General features: G+C 36.0%; 1 protein-coding gene across 5 annotated transcripts in view; it reads right to left on the reverse strand.

Annotated features, from left to right (window-relative positions):
* LOC123875875 (dystroglycan 1) overlaps window positions 1-8828 on the reverse strand; it is a 125373-nt gene extending 116545 nt beyond the window's left edge. For all 5 annotated transcript variants that reach the window (XM_045921936.1, XM_045921939.1, XM_045921937.1 and 2 more), the window contains exon 1: window positions 8510-8828. The gene's annotated coding sequence lies outside the window, so the exon portion shown is untranslated. The remainder of the gene's footprint in view (window positions 1-8509) is intronic.
* Window positions 8829-17469: the final 8641 nt, after the last annotated feature.

Raw genomic sequence — 17469 nt, forward strand, 5'->3', positions numbered from 1 at the left:
AGTAATTACATCTTTTGGCTGTGAGGTGGCTTTGCTAGTGCTCGTCAAACATTCAACTACATAATATGTACTTCGTTCAATTCTACGAGTAATAGGAATACTACACATTTTACAAAAGCAATGAGCCGAGCTTACTATTTAATCCTTAACTTAGTTTATGACCTATGCAAACTACCATGTTTTAACTTCAGATTGGACTACTTGTTTTGTGTGCACTACTTATACCTACTACTTAACACTCTATGCAATATGACGGCAAGCTATATAGGCGAGCTAGAAAGATAGAGATTTGATGTTATGCTGTAGTTACCGTTGATAAATTAATGATCAACGATTTTCAAATGAGAGTAATTTTGTGGTCTTTTACTATTCTCCAAAGCCCGTGTCCCTACTCCCTTGTGTTTTAGAGAATTATTATTATTATTTACTACATCCACGGTTCTAGTGAACAGATTTGACATATAAATGCGTTTCGCGGGCAACAACTTGATTTGACATCTGTAATGGATCTCTGCCTATAAATCTCTATACAATTTTGGCAGAACTACATAACAATGGTGTTTCTTATTGGACCTTGATAAGTTGATAACATAAGTACATTCATGGCCCGCCTGCTACTAGTCTCCTTGTAAATACAAAACAACGCGACATAACTAAGCATTAATTCTGTCTGTAGGTATGCGTCTCAGATTACATTTTACCCAAGAGTCAGTTTAATTGTAATATCTTCTAAATCTTGACTGACAGTAACAACCACTGAATCGATATAGAAACGAGATAAAACAACGAGAACATGGTATTAAATAGACGAAAACCTACAACTTCAGAGTTTTATTGCGAGATTAACGCGAGATCAGTTGAGTTTCCTACAACAAGTTTTACTGGAAGAAATGCGGTTCGAGTAGGCGGCTAGTGTGGGCTGACCGCCGCCGTCCAGAAATGACTTAAGTAGTAAAAGGACTTAGATATTACAAATCTTTCGAAACATGTTAAGTAAATAGCGGAACTGTTAGTTCATTCAACCCAATTTCTGAAAATAGCTCATAAGTTTTAAAGTAACATTTTCAGATCAACGTAGCAAGCCTAAACGGAAGCTGTTTTGAAAATGATTAGATTTAGTCATTATTAGATGATGCCTGCGACTTCATCCGCTTGGATTTAGGTTTTTTAAAAATCCCGTAGGAACTCTTTGATTTTTCCGGGATAAAAAGTTGTCTATGTCAGTTTTCCGGATGCAAGCTACGTCTGTACCAAATTTCATATATTCATATTTTTGGGTTCAATTTTTGGGCAGTGAAAAGTTAGCGGACAGGCAGACAGACACACAGACAGATAGACACACTTTCGCATTCATAATATTAGTATGGATAGTATGGATTATACCAAGAAAACCCCACATCATTATTTAAATAATAGAAGGAGTCTCTCAGAAATGAGGAATACGACGCAGACGCAGAGATTGTAAATTGGTATTCATAAGATAAGGGCTCCTCCAGGGGAACAATCAGGTGCCAAATTGTGTCAAATTCGGCCTTTACATACATTTCAGAGACAAAAGGATTCCTCAATTCAACAGATGTTAGGGTCTGAATGGTGAATGACCGAATTCCATCAACCAAACAGTCCACTCGTTTTGTGGTTGCATGTTATTTGTATTTGTCACAAATAGGTTTATCTTAATCCGAAAATCCTGTTCAAGAAACGGGATAAAACAACAACATAGAAACGAAACGGAATGTAATTAAATACTTAGATAAGAATTGTAAAGAACTAAGAAATTATCATGTGAATGTTTTTTTCTCAAATGATAAGCAATATCTCACTCATTATATGCAAGCTAATTGAACAGTTCATTCAACTCTACTCTCGAAGATATTATTATCTATGTAACTTAATTTTATTAGTGTGCGAGAGAACATAGGTATAAATTCAAATAAAACGCTAAACCTTAGATTAGAGATTGGTGTCCATCCCAGTTCCTAAGGTTACCTAACTGGTAAGGTTCCTAAAGTAAGGCTAGGTACCTAGTCTAAAACTTCGCTCTTCACTTCTAGCCACACCAATATTATAAAGGCGAAAGTTTGTGTGTATGTATGTTTGTCACTCCTTCACGCAAAATTTAGTAGAAAGATTTGGCTGAAAGGTATGGAGATAGATAATATCCTGGATTAGCACATAGACAACTTTTATCCTGGAAAATCAAAGAGTTCCTATGGGATTTTTAAAACCTAAATCCACGCGGATGAAGTCGCGAGCATCAATCTAGTTGTCTGGGTTTATGATCTACTAGATTCTAGTAGATCATAAACCCAGACAGTCATACAGGCTACATTGTTGATTATGATTTATTCGCATTATTACGAAATGCGCTAGTGGTCATTATTCGATGACGCTATCCAGTGACGTTGGCCTTAATTCCCAATAGATCGTCGGAACACATTTCTGTCCTGTCCTGAATTAATCACTATGGCCACAATGAACGGCAACGGGTGGAGGCAATTCTATTGTGCAAAGTGGAGCGACTGTTGACCCATAATTGTTTGGCGTAAAGAAGATTGTAAAAATAAATTGATGCGCCTGGCCACACAGTCGTTTTGCCAAACTGAATGAGGTACCCAATGCTAATGCCTGATTGGACGAAAGTGATTGACAGTTTTACAGTAAACTAGATTGATGTGCGTGGATATATCCACGCACATCAATCTAGTTTACTGTAGTGGGTCCAAAACTATAATGTACTGAACTATAGTTCAGTACATTATAGTTTTGGACCCACTGCATAACATTCATTAGACATTTCCAGAAGATTCAGATTCAGATTCAGATTTATTTATTTGCTTTCATGTACATTACATACAAGAAAGTTTTAAGAATGAAGTTAGACGGCCACCCTGGTGCAGTGGTAAGCGCTGTGGTCCTATTAGTCGGAGGTCCCGGGTTCGATTCTCGGTAGGGGTTTTGAATTTTTTAATTTCTAAATTTCTTGTCGGTCTAGTGGGAGGCTTAAGCCGTGGCTAGTTACCACCCTACTGGCAAAGCCGTGCCGCCAAGCGATTTAGCGTTCCAGTATAACGATGCCGTGTAGAAACCAAAGGAGTATGGTATAATGGAAACTGCCAAGCTCCTTCCATCTCAGACTGCATTATCACTTACCACCAGGTGAGATTGCAGTCAAGCGCTGACTTGTGTACGAATTAAAAAAAATAACTACGTAACTACTAAGTACTTGAGTGTAAGTACTATTACTGTACCTAGAATAACGTAGATCTAACGTGGATATAGCTTAGGAATTTCAAACGGCTGCGTGCAAAATATAGAATTGTAGATAGATGCTATGCCTATTAAAGGTGTAATAAATTCTCAGCGCAAGCTCCATAAAGAAATAATAAATGGCTTTAATCCTTAACGCGGATAGGAAGTGACTAATATAGTGGTGACATGTGATAGGTTAGCGGTCAATTTCCGATATGACGTCCACAGATACCCTGAGTGACGTCAGTTCATAGGTAACCAAAGCTGCAAAGCTAAGCTATTTTGCGGGTAGTTAAGTACTATTCATATCTAATGCCCCATAAAATACAGACCGATACAAAATAATACTTCAAAACCTAACAATTATTATGTGTTGAAAAACGAGAAAATAGACTTCCTCCTCAATCTTTAATATATTTAAATAAGTTGAACCTACATTTTTCCCCTAGCAAAATCCACCTTGCATGAAGTTCTTCAAGGGCTGATCAACTTTCTAAATAGTCGGCAACGCATTGGGGTTCCTCTGTTGCTGAGAAGAGAGAGCGCGAACTGTGGTGCGGCGAGTTGCAGTACGTTTTAAAATCCGTAAAAATATAAATGTCATAATCCGTTGCGGAATTAATTCCGAAGTGCGCGCGCTTCTATTAAGTTCTATAGTTCACAGATTTTGGGGGGAAAAAACGTACGGCAATTTACCGGTGCGCGCTAGCTCTAAATGTTCACTTGGGCGGCGGCAATCACTTATCACCAGGTGATTCGCCTGCTCGTTTGCTCGCTATACCTATTATATAAAAATTAAATAAAAAAATTAACATGGATAATTATGAAAAAATATATAAAACCGGAAGCTTTGAACATGGCGTCCAGGAAAATATTAATAGGCAATACAAATTAGCGTTACAAAAACTTATCTCGGTTTTAATAATTTACAAATTTACCTACAATACTGATTAGCCGCATACAGTGAATTAATTATCATAGGAGGATAACTGGCGCCAATAGAAGTATTGTATTTAATTAGTTTACTGATTGAGCAAATAAACTATGCGTATTATACTCTCATACCTAACTACAACAGTACTCATACTCACACGTTGGTACGGTAATAACTTGTCTGTAGGTACCTACTATAAATTAACTTAACTAGTCCCCATCGATCCCACATTTGCAAAAAATATATTCAAGGTCAAAGTTGTTCACAAAAATGGGATTTTTGCATTTTCCAGCTAAACGGTAAGTTTAATCATAAAATATGTCAGCCAAAAATTGTAGACCATATCTACAAAAATTGTTCTTACACTTATTTCCCTAAGAATCACCATTCCTGAGATATCGCGATTCTAAAATTTGAAGGAAAACTTTTAGAAATTTGAAGAACTTTTTTTAGAATCACAATATCTCAGAATAGTGATTCTTAGAAACAAATACTTATAAGGCAAACTGTACAACTGAGAAAGTTTAATGACGCAGAGTGCAACTCAGTGTAAATTTTGGATGGGTTTATGAAAGACGTTTCAAAAGCATGAGTGATGTCATTCTTAGATAGCAAACAATAAATTAGCAAGCTTTTAGGCTTTTATGTTTGCGAATTTTTAGGTACAAAGCGCTTCTTTGAAGTAGGTAGGTAGGTACCTACTTTGAACCGTGCATGCACTCCTATAAATGTAGTTAACCCAATAACGGTGGATATAACGCATTAGGATAATTAACTTGTCTAGCCGGCTATTGTGAAACAATTTCATTTGTCTGGTTAACGTTATATGGAGGTTATATTTATTAGCTTTTAGAAAACCACATAGATTTACCTACCTACTTTGTAATCTAACTATACCTTTGCCTCGCCACTCTTCCTGAGAAATCCATGCGTCGCAAAAACGTCGGCGAATCAATGTTAATCATTGTTTGTAAGTGTAATTGGAATTGATGGAACGGATCTAGACTCTATAAGCATTGATATTTTGCACATGACAGCTGGAGTTCCCTTCTTATAAGTGGGAGGTCCCAGGTTCGATTCCTGGCAGGATTTGGGACTTCATATTTCTTAAATTTTCGTTGGGCTGGTCTGGTGGGAGTCTTCGGCTTTGGCTGGTTACCACCATACCAGCAAACCCGTGCAGCCAAGCGATTTAGCAATCCGGTTCGATGCCGTGTAGAAATCGATCAAGGGTTTAATGAAACTGCCATACCCCTCCCAAGTTAGCCCGCTTCCATCATAGACTGCATCATCACTTACAATCAGGTGAGATAACAGTCAAGGGCTAACTTGTATCAGAATAAGAAAATGAAGGACTTTTCACCGAGTGTTACATAAGGAACTGTACTTTGATTCTTCTAGTTGCGTTGTCTCTTGTCTGTTAGTCAGTGTTAAGAATTTTATTAGGTAGGTGTACAGTCAGCAACAAAGCTAGTTTCTACCCGCGCATAGTTGCTTTTACTGACGGTTGCTAACCCAGATTTGTTGTTGACTGTACTATACAAGCTGTAGTCCATCAACTTTTATGAAATAGCATCCCCAATTCTTGGACTAGCTTTATGACTCGGGCGCTATTTATTTTACACAAAATTAATTATTATTATTAAGTTAATGTAGTACCTCTACCTAGATTATAGAACAATTGATTAATTTCTAGAATATCGTAAGTCTTAAGCATAACTCGTAAGGCACATCGCATAATATTAAATCATAATTTACACGAGCAACTTGTTACATGATGAATAACCAAGATCATTTGCTTTATATAAGGGCCAATGTAAATGAAAGTATTTGGGTTAATTCGATCTCAAGTGGCAAGAGCCAGACGTATTATAGAATCGGTTACAAATGCCTAAATTAAAATGCGGCCTGGGTAATACAACACCATTTGTTTAACGGTTTAAACGGTCCCACAACACTTGTGTAACCTATTTTTGCTGCTAACGGTATGCATTTCATTGGTTAAAAACATCGTTCACTTTGGCGGTAAGATTGCTTGATGCCAATTAGTCAGCTTTGAGTTAGCGCAGAGAGTTCGACGATCGCAAAGAACAAGCGTTTAAATCTAAGCATGCCCACCGCGTTATTTTATAAAAATAAAAATAAAAACTCCTACCAAAACTAGGTCTGATTAATATTTTTTTTTTTTCAAAGAACCGACTTTCAAAGCCACTACAAAGTAAAAAAAAAATTACAGGGCTCCGTACGCGAAGGGTGCCTAGGAGACCCTATTACTAAGCCTCCGCTATCGGTCCGCTGTCTGTCTGTCAGCGGGCTGTATCTCATGAACTGTATTAGGTAGAGAGTTGAATTTTTTTCACAGAATGTGTATTTCTGTTGCCACTATAACAACAAATCACACATCACAATCAATATCACAATAATATTATAAAGGCGAGAGTTTGTGTGTATGTATATGTGTGTGTGTGTATATTTGTTACTCCGTCACGCAAAAACTACTGGACAGATTTGCCTGAAATTTGGAGTGGAGATAGATTATACCCTGGATTAGCAAATAGGCTACTTTTTACCCCGGAAAATCATAGAGTTCCCACGGGATTTTTAAAAAACTTACATCCACCCGAACAAAGTCGCGGGCATCAGCTAGTAAGTAATAAAGATGTCCAAATAGGCGCCAATAAAAAAATAAAGAAAATGAATAAAAACAAAAAGTGTTAGTTTCTTGTATGATAGTACGTACAAATACATTTCAACCCACTAGATTATTCAAGAAAACTCTTTCCATATGAGATTTTTGGGAAGAGTCATCATGGACCTTTGTATGTAGAAAGAGTGATCATGCTTTATGGATGCCATTTACTTCAAACAATTTTTAGCCATTAACTTTAATAAATATTTAACATAAACATTCAATTCATTTTGTATACAAAACAAAAATCTACTTATCAATTACTTAAATTAATTATTATTATTACTGTACAAAAGTATTTACATATTTACCTACAGTCTCCCAACATATATTATAAGGTAAATTACTTAATAAATGTTTATTTATCACATAAGTATTTACATAGGGGTACTTAATTATTATTTAAGTAAGTAAATAATTTGTTGATCCATGTCCTTATGATAAGAATTGTGTTAATTTTGAAGAGAACTTAATAACTTACTTATTCATGAGGAAATTGCAACTTTTTAGTTTTATCTTGTAATTTAGTAAGTACTGCACTTAATTTCTATTTAAGTATTTATTAGTCTGTCTAAGTATTAGGGTGGTGGACTATGGCAAAACTCGTCTCATTTTGAAAAGAGAACCATACTCAGTAGTGAGTCGGCTATGAATTGAGGATGTAAATGAGTAATGACTAATGACTTATAATTAAATCAAAGAGTGAACCAAGTGGTTAATATAATGGTCTTAACATCAATTTGATGGCCCGGGGCTTTAATAGTTGATGAAAACATCATGAGGAAATCTGCATACCTAAGTTTTCTATAATATTCTCATAGGTGGGTGAAGGCTGCCAATCTGCACTTGGCGTGGTGCACCTTCTTATGAAAGGAGACCTGGTAGTGAATGAGTGATGGGTTGAAGAATCAAATCAAAACATATTGAAATAAACATTATACCTAATAAGATTAATGGGATTATGATTTTAGTTTAATAAGTAGGTACTTTTTAAAAATTATATTAATAGTTAAGGACAGTTTACTTAAATTATTTATAGTTTAGTGTTTTTATATTTTTATCTACTAGATAGCAACTTCAAATGCTCACCAGTTGTTACAATGTGAATCTATAATCTAAACTATTCAAATATGATAACAGTTTTAAATAGATTAAGTAGGTAGGGCCAGTTTTTTGAAATTCTATTCATTACCTACCTACTTAAGTACTTAAATAAAAGTTTTTAGATACTTAAGTATGGTTTGGATAGGTACCTAGTCTATCCATATTTTTGTGCTTGTTGAAGAAAGATTAGTGTTTTACCTTGGCTATTTTCTGTTTTTCAAGATTATTTCTGAAATGATGACTGTGTCATCACGTGAGTTTGTTTATAACTCGGAACTCTTGCTGTTTAACAGCCAGTCGAAATCACAGATCAGATCACTATTATAGTAGTCGGAGAGAGTGTATGAGAGCGAAATCAATCAGAAAGACGATTCTTTAGTGATGAAAATTTGAATTAGTTTGTCGTGTAATGAATCAAAGATTCAGAACACCATGCTCCATTCAGTTTCCACCTCATTTACGTTCACATTTTACGTAGACTAAAAGGGGATCCTAATGACTAATGTAAAGATAAACAAATGATTACTTACGTTTCGTTCGTTTGTTGTTGTGAGATGGACAGGTTAAAATAAAGAAATCTTGATTCATAAACAAAACACAACACAAAAAGTATCACACACACCACATAACACTTTCCCGGGCACCGGGCGTAGTGCGTACCACTTCCAGTCCAAACTCTTCACTCTTCAGATTGGGATGCATTCAATGATTCAACTTGTCAAACGAGGAGCACTGCCTGGCATACAGCAAGCAAGCTTCAGGGATTCCGGATTTGTATTCATTCATTTTTTTTCGTTCAGGTCATTCGCTCAAGACCGCAGATAAAACAAAGGAGACGCCCTTGCCTGACTTGCCCTGCCTCAGCCCATCCAAAATCAAAATTATGGCAACCCTAGCTTTATTAGAAAGAAACTACTAGCGACATCTAGTGAGCTAGAGAAAAATTATTTTATGTAGCTTTTCAAAGTTATAGCGCCATCTGTCGTCAAGTAGCTGTGTAAAAGTTACTTAAATTGTTAATAGATGGCTCTAGTGAATTAGTTAATCTACTCGTCAAAAGATGACGCTACTTAAGCATTTCATAAAAATATAATTTTAATTTTAGGTACATATTAGGGCTCATATTATGTATTTGCAAATATATTTTTTATTTGTTATCAGTTTATCACTTTACAATAAAAAAATTGCAATGTTTTTTGTAAAGTGCTCTGATTTGCATAATATTTTTTATGGTTAAATCAAAACTACATGATGACCAGTGGTCACGAGTCGCTCTTATACAAATACAGATCGGTACTTTGTGCACTTAGTGTGTACAAATGTACATACAGTTGGTACTACTAGGTGTGCTACCTAACTTGTGGTAGCTTATAAAGTACCTAATAAAATTAAAGCTAGTCAGTGGTAGAGTTAGTGATAGCTTTTGACTTTGGCCTCTTAATCGTAGGGTCCAGATTCGAATTTTACTTTGGCACACTCTTCTAAATTTCTAAAGTAGGTAGGTAGGTATAATCAATTGCATAGAGTTTAGAATTAGTACCTATCCAATTAAGTAAATCACCTTGCTTTGAAGGTGAAGGAAAATATTGGGAGAAAACCTGCATGTCTTGAGTTTCCTATCTATACTAATAAATAAAATTAGAGTGTCTGTCTGTAATTTCGAAATAACTACCGCATATTAAGATCATATGATTATTTGAATGATGCTATAACTGAATCACACGTTTTTAAAATTTTTGTCTGTTTGTCTGTCTGTCTGTCTGTCTGTTTGAAAAGGCTAATCTTGGGAACGGCTGAACCAATTTTGACGGGATTTTCACAGACAAGTAGAGAATTGATCAGGGAGTAACATAGGCTACTTTTTTAACCGACTTTCAAAAAGGGAGTTGTGTTTTTCTACCTATGTACACCGATATCTCCGAGATTTCTGAACCGATTTGCGTCATTTCTTTTTTAATCGATATGAGGAACTTTGCGACATTGTTTCATAAAAAATTTGGAGTCCAACTCCTCAATCCTGATGCTGGAGGGGATCAATCCACGCGGGCGAAGCTGCGGGCATCAGCTAGTAGTTAATATTCTCAAAGATCTGAGATGTCTGAAAATCTGCTAGACCAGCGTGGTGGACTGTGGCCTAAACCTCATACCCTTTCTCTGTAGTAGGCTAGCGATGGATTGAAATGATGATGATGGTGATGATTACTTGGCAACTGACAAGGCAAGTGATAATCTTATTGTGAGAGAGTATTGTACTAAGGCAAGTCAAGATTTGAATCTAAAATACATGGGCGACGAATCAAAAATAATGAGTCCATTCAGAATAGATGAAAGTCGGAGATACAAGTCTTCAACGTCGAGCTGTCACAACTGTATGACATGTTGTTAAAGCCGAGACGGCGGCCGGTGGGAATTGCAACATGTGGGAAACCGCGATTATTTTACTTCTACCTACCAAAATATAAAATAACTGCAGCTGTTTGGGTAGCTCCATTGATATTTCGTAAACTACTCATTCGTAATCTGTCGATGCGATGTTGTTAATTGAAGTGTCAATTGCTAGTTGTTAGTCTAGATAAAAGAATAGGTAGGTATTTACTTAGGTAAATGTCAAACATACATCAGTAAAAAAAAGTTACATTGTGGGCAGCAGTTGTAATAATATTCAAACTGCCGCCGGTCAAGCCAAAAGGAAGGGGTATGATTTTAGCAGTATGTATGTATGTATGTTTGTATCCAGATTCTGTGTGCACCGTAGCGCCTAAACTATTGGGCCGATTATGATGAATGAGGTGTCAATCGATTCGTCGTAAAGGTCCGAGTGACATAGGCTACATTTTCTACGAAAAAAATTGACCTAACGGATGTTACATGAAAAAAGTGGGGGTCTCCAAATTTTTTTTTTGCTATTTTATCGAGTGGGGTGTCAAATGAAAGAGGAGAAAATTTTGAGTTCATAAATATAAATGTACTACAACATTAAAATATACCAAGCGACAAAAAAACTATTTTACTATAATATTTCAGCGTTTATTAAGACGATCGCAGTCGGGTTTTAGTTTTCAACTTTATCTTATTCTGGTGCAAAGTTTCAAAAAAGGCTTATAACTTTCACGTTACGAATTGGTTCCCAAATATGCCCGTTTATATTTGGCATCTATAGAATTAAAACACGTAGATACCTACCTATATTCGAGTTGGCACCATTGTAAGATATCACGTGGCAAAAGTCCTGAGGCTTCAGTTGATGGCTGAAAGAAATTTAAAAACCTCACGTTTTCTTTTGTTAAATGTTTGCCAAAGTTACTTACTGTTTTTGCAGTAGGTAGGCACCAACCCGGGAAACTTAACAAAATGCGAAGTAAAATTTCGTTAAGTTGTGGCCGGTTTAAAAACTTCTTTCAAAGAAAAATTGAAAAAAAAAAATCTTTAGCTATTTTGTAAAGTGAGTTTGTATGGGTTTACTGACTACGATTTGCAGTTTATTTATTATTCTTCAATATTTTTTTTGAGTTCTTTTTACCGTCAGGGCCGGCCCGTCCATATTTTATAACGAAATTCCACAATCAATTTTAGACCTGACTTTAAACAAGTTTAAAAATAAGTAAGTAATAACTTTAAAATGACATATTTTATATTTACAAACTTTCATTCCCTATTACTTAGTTTATGGGAAATTTGCCATAGCCCTTTCTTATAATGGAATTATGTAGGTACCTACTTTAAGCTTATGTTACTGATAAACTCTCGCATGACGAAAACTTATTTAGGTGTAAACAAAATTAAATCGCACGTGCAACGAATGGCTATGAATTTTGCTTAAACGTTTTGACAGGCGTGTACCAACATTTGCATTATGTCGTCGCTCGCTCATCGGAGCAGAAAACTTACAATTAATATTAAAACATGCGCAATAAAATAAAGGCAAGCAGTCGGAAAGTATTCGCGTCACTCGAGCAGTGCTTTTGACATGGCTATTATATTACCATACGATACAAATGTCGTATCTACAATATGAAAACCATACGATTTTCAATCTTATTTAATAATAGTGATTCAGTTTAAATTCTTATGATTTAAAAAGACGAGGACGCTTAAAAACTTCAAGTGTATCGTAGGCGATGAACACAGCGATGCAAATGATGAGAGTATTCGGTTTTGTTATACGAAATGTAATGCGGGGTGCGGAATACAAGCCGGCTTAGGAGCTTATGAAATGTTGTTTCCATACAATTTAATAGGTAGGAATATTATTTTTTAGATTTCCAAAATACGGGAGCAACATGGGAATTATGAAAATTATATTTCATAAATCTGTAGATTACATAATAAATAAGTATACTTAACATCTAAAATATATTTTCACTGAAATTGTTGTGGGAAAAAATGTGAGCCTACTTCATTTCAGGTAAATAGGTAGGTATATCAAGTATTAGGTATAGGTCGCATTGTCGCTGGATTTATTCCTTTACTAACCTTAGGCTTCTTCCACGTATGTAGGTACATTTCTATAAATTGTCTATCATATTTCAGTCTCACAAAATTAGGTTAGGTACTAGATAGCGAGAAGGTCTTGATGAAATTACCTCATACAGATACTTTCTCTGTTTTGTACATTATGGACACTCTCATAGGGTGCTTTTTGCAATCGGGAAAACCCTTAGTCCCACTGGTTTGCCATACAAATACAGAGAAAACCCGGTCAAATGCGAGTCAGACTCGTGCACCGAGGGCTCCGTACCTTGGATGGATGCGTGTAAATTATAATTATTATTGTGTTTTTTTTTTAAAATTATCTTCAACTGCGTAAGTATGCAATTTTTTTATCTCCCTACTAGAGATGGATAATAATTTTCAGATATTTTTCTGGACGTGTGCTGTGAGACCTTGCTTCTTATCTTTAATGGTTGTAGGTCAAAAACCTAGGTACATGTTTTGATTTATTTGCAAGTGTCAAAATATAGAGCATTAAGCCCGGAGACGCAGGCCGCGCAGCACAGCACATGGAATGCGCAACGCAGTTCTGCACAGGTACGTATCTGTGCCGCATGCGCGCGTGTCACTGTACTTATACGCTCTTCTATGATAATAACACATTGTACACAAAAAACTGCGCTGTGCTGAACTGTGTTGCACGCGCGGCCTGCGTCTCTGTATTCGCTTAGGCTGACAGCCGTATTTTTCAATTGTGTTGACTTTGAAGCTTTATTTTTGGATTCTACGACCCAAGGGGCCATAGACCTAAGTATTTATAAGACTTCCCGAATATAATCTGAAATCCTATTATATACCTTTATACCTTTTGAGTACGGAATTCTAAAAAGCAGCTAAGAAGTAAATATCTACCTATCTTGCAAGATATAAAACGAGTATTGGTCTGACCAACTTCCTATCGACATCCAAGCAATCAGGACAAGTGCATGCATCAGTCCAGTATGTAAATGTAGCCGGAGTGAGATTTCTAATGTAATTGACGGATGGAAATGAGATTGTTTCGACCATACTCCGTGCTGTAGGCTTAGTATAGGTTTTTACATCTCGATAACGTTGATAGAATTCGAGCATCGAAATACTTCAACGTTTAAGTAAAATGAGTTGTGGCTGTCTGGTTTTAAAGCCCAAGTTCCTCCATACATCTACAGTCAGCGCTCCAAGTGAAAACCTTGCTGTTGAAGCCTAGTGCCTAATTCTGGTTTTTCAGGGTAAGTGGGCATCCAATTTTATACCACTTTTATAACTCAATCACTCAATCAATCAGCTTGTTTGCGTCCACTGCTGGACATAAGCCTTCCCGAAAGCGCGACACCAATTTTATAGCTCGCATCGGCAAAATTTGATTGCACAGAAAAGCGTAACGTAAATGTAAACAATGTAATACCGACCTTATTATTTGACGTTAAGATTTTAAACACAAAGAAAACAATCTATATTTGTGCTATCTGCGTGCGAAACAACAACCAATAGCGGGCGGACGCGCCCTATGATTATCCTAAATCCTAAATCAAGGAGTTTTAGGTGTACTTAACTCTAACGTTATTGTTTTTCGACGGTCAAATACTATCAACGTTGATGAAATCTCATGCTAAGCCCTCAGAGCGAAACCCTACAACGGTTTCAGCACGGCTCGCTGGGGGATGTATGGTAATGATATCGATTTTGAATACGGGATTTTCTACTTAAAATTCATTGTTTTGTGCTGTTAATCGTGATATACGGAAAATAAATACCTACTTAGTTCTGTAGAATTTAGATAACAATTCGTGTATCTTCTATGACCATCGCGCCGGTTGCTTATAAACCCTTTAAAATCCTTTTCATATTACTTTTCAGGTTCTTGTTTTTTATTTTACCTTGTTATCATATTTTAATAATATAGCAAACTAGGGATTACCCGTGGCTTCGCTCGCGTGGCTCAAGGGAAGAATAATTGAGGTTTCTTACTTTCTTACCTAGGTTGAGGTACTTACAATACTTTTTGCTGCGATAGTAATTTTTTTATGATTGGTTGATGGATAAATTTTAATAATAATAATAATAATAATAAATTTTTATTTTAAATCCATTTTAAAAATAAGTATGACACTATTAAATGATAACAACAAAATGCTTATTACATAACCACCTGATTTTAAAGATTACTATTTTCGACGTATGGACAAAAACTTTGATAAATGTAAAAAATATTTAGTTAGGTACTGATAATAATAATACAATTACCTAGTAATCCTATGGCAATCGCAAGATTATTTAGGTCCTTGAAATGATAATAGGTAATTAAATGAATAATGTGAAACTGTAGGCCTCGAAAAAAAAAAAAAAAAAAGTGTGAATAATATAAAGTAAAATAAAGTAAAATAAAGATTTTTTGTGAGTGCTTTAGCACCCGTACTAGGAAAACCTGTGTTACGGGCACCGCAGCCTTCCCTCGGATCCATCGATTAGAACTTAACTATACAAATTTGGATTTTAAAAATAATAATTATGTAGAATAGTAATGTAAAACAGAAGTGTGCAAGTGTGTGTGTGTGTGTCTGTGTCTGTGTGTGTGTGTGTGTGTGTGTGTCTGTGTGTGTGTGTGTGTGTGTGATATTATTTGTATGTATGATGTAAATTATAGTAGGTACGACGGGTGTGTAAAAGACAACTTGCTATGATTTCACTTCGGCGATCAAGTCCTCAACTTCATAGTAACTAAGTTTCTTTAACCAAGCATTAACCGTTTTTTTTAAGTTGGGTTTGTTGTATTTAGATATATTAAGTGTGTCATTTATTCTATTATAAAGTTTGGGGCTGATGAAGTGGTAATGCCTTCCGGCAAGTGCGGTTCTCCTCGGCAACATTGAGAATATCTTAGGTTTGCGTCTTATTATATTAACATTTGCTTCGGATTGGGCTTTTGTTTCTGAGTGTTTGCGTAAAATAACCTGGGAGATAAAGAGCTGCCGGACATTCAAAACGTCCCACTCTTGGTAAAGTGCCGACGTGGGATACCTGCGCGGTCTGCTACCCAGAACCTTAAGAATACCTCTTTGGGCGCGCTCCAGTCGTAACATATCAGTTTTATTGGAGCCACCCCAAACTGTGATGCAGTACGATAGTAAGGACTGCACTAGTGCAAAGTACACAGTTTTCAATAATTTTTGGTCGCATGTCTGAAATATAGTACGCTGTGTAGTATCCGTTTATTTTTTCGCGATAAAAAGTTACCCATCTCACTCTCCAACCACCAACAAACATACACTTTGCACTTTAGCATTTATAATATGGGTAATTTAGTAAATATAGCTTTTGAAAACCTTTGTTTGACTGACTTGGAGCGTAGATTGCAAAAAAAAAACGATATTGTGAAGGGCTTGGTCGTAATCTACCAAATGCGGATTAGCGGACACATCTTTGAAAAAAATATGGAGAACAGCTGTCAAGCATACAGGTTTTCTCACGATTTCTTTCTTCACTGTTAAACCAAGTAAATTGCTTAAAACGCGCATCGCTTCGACGTTACAGGTTGGAGAGAGAAGGAAATAGAGACCTATTAAATAACTCTGAAAAATAATCGAATATGGTTTCCTTTTATACTTAATCCTTTTAATAAACTAGGTACTGAAAAACTCGCGTGAAAGGTAGGCTTCATAACAGCAACGTGCTGCGTAGGTAATTATTTCACGAATTCCCAAATTATTTTCAAAGAGAGCCCAAAGTAAATTGACTGACAGTGCTATTTACTGCCCGGTTTGTTTTCGACGTGAAATTTTATGAAATGAATGCCTATCATACCGTTAAAACATCAAAAAATATGAAAATAACTTTATGTGCGGTTTCAGTGAAATCAACACGAAGTATCTTTAAAGGGAAAACTGAAAGCAAACATTAGGAAAAAATATAATATTTACCATTTTTTCTATTTTTTACACAAAGATTTTCATGGTTTTTAAAAGTATTGGGCTTGGAATAAAAGGTGCGTAGGGTGTTGTTGCGTGGTACCTTGCGTAGGTATTGCTTGCTCTTCTTGCATGACGTGTAAGTATTTAGGTAGGGTATTAGGGTAGGGCGGTGCATGTTGAACCGTAAGCAAACGAGCAAACGGGTCACCTGGTGTTAAGTGATTACCGCCGCCTATGAACATTTGCAGTACCAGAACACCGCCGATGCGTTGCTGGCCTTTCAGGAATTTATTGGTCCGCCCCTTGAATAATCCCATGCTATTGTCACCCTTATAATTATTGATCTACTTTTTCAATAGCTCTATTCAAACTTAGAATGTACTTGTAATATCATATCACCATCTTGCAAGTTTCGAAATATTGGGCGCCCATTTTATGCTTTTTATCAGCCATTTAGTTACAAAAGCTGGTGCGTACGCTACGCATAAATTCACACAGTATTTTAATACACTCATAAAAACGCGACCAAGCTCATAGAAGGGTGAGCTCCGAGCCCCACTTACTTTATTACTACAATGACTTGACATTTATTATCAGTTATGAAAATAAATTTTCCTCGTGAAAAAAGGGAAAAATGAATTAAGCTCAGTTGGCCGCCTAGGAACTTAATTGTGTAATATATTTGATATTTCGGCTGTTTGTTGCAGTTTTATGGCAATTTGTGTAGTCATCACCTCCTTATATTTTTATGAAGTTTTTACTCATGCTTGGGTCGTTTTGCTTTGACGATTTCCTGGTGACAGTATGCCAGCTGTAATTTTACTCTGCGTTTTCATCAAGCTACAACACTAAGTTCGATGGTTTTGAACAATGATCTAGAGTCTAGAGTCTAGACCGATGAGTGAATAGCTTAAGGTCCGTTAGCACTGTCTCTTTGAACACATAGGATTACCGGAATGTAGGACTTAGATTTTGTGCCGAAATTCAAAAAAATTCGTGAGAACTCTTTGATTTTTCGCGATACTAAGCCTATGTCACTCTCAAGGCCTTTGATAATATCCATGCAAAAAAAGTCACGTCGATTAAAGGACAAACCAATAAAATAAACAAAC

The sequence above is a fragment of the Maniola jurtina genome, chromosome 20, assembly GCF_905333055.1.
Source record: "Maniola jurtina chromosome 20, ilManJurt1.1, whole genome shotgun sequence".
In the NCBI taxonomy this organism is placed as follows: domain Eukaryota; kingdom Metazoa; phylum Arthropoda; class Insecta; order Lepidoptera; family Nymphalidae; genus Maniola; species Maniola jurtina.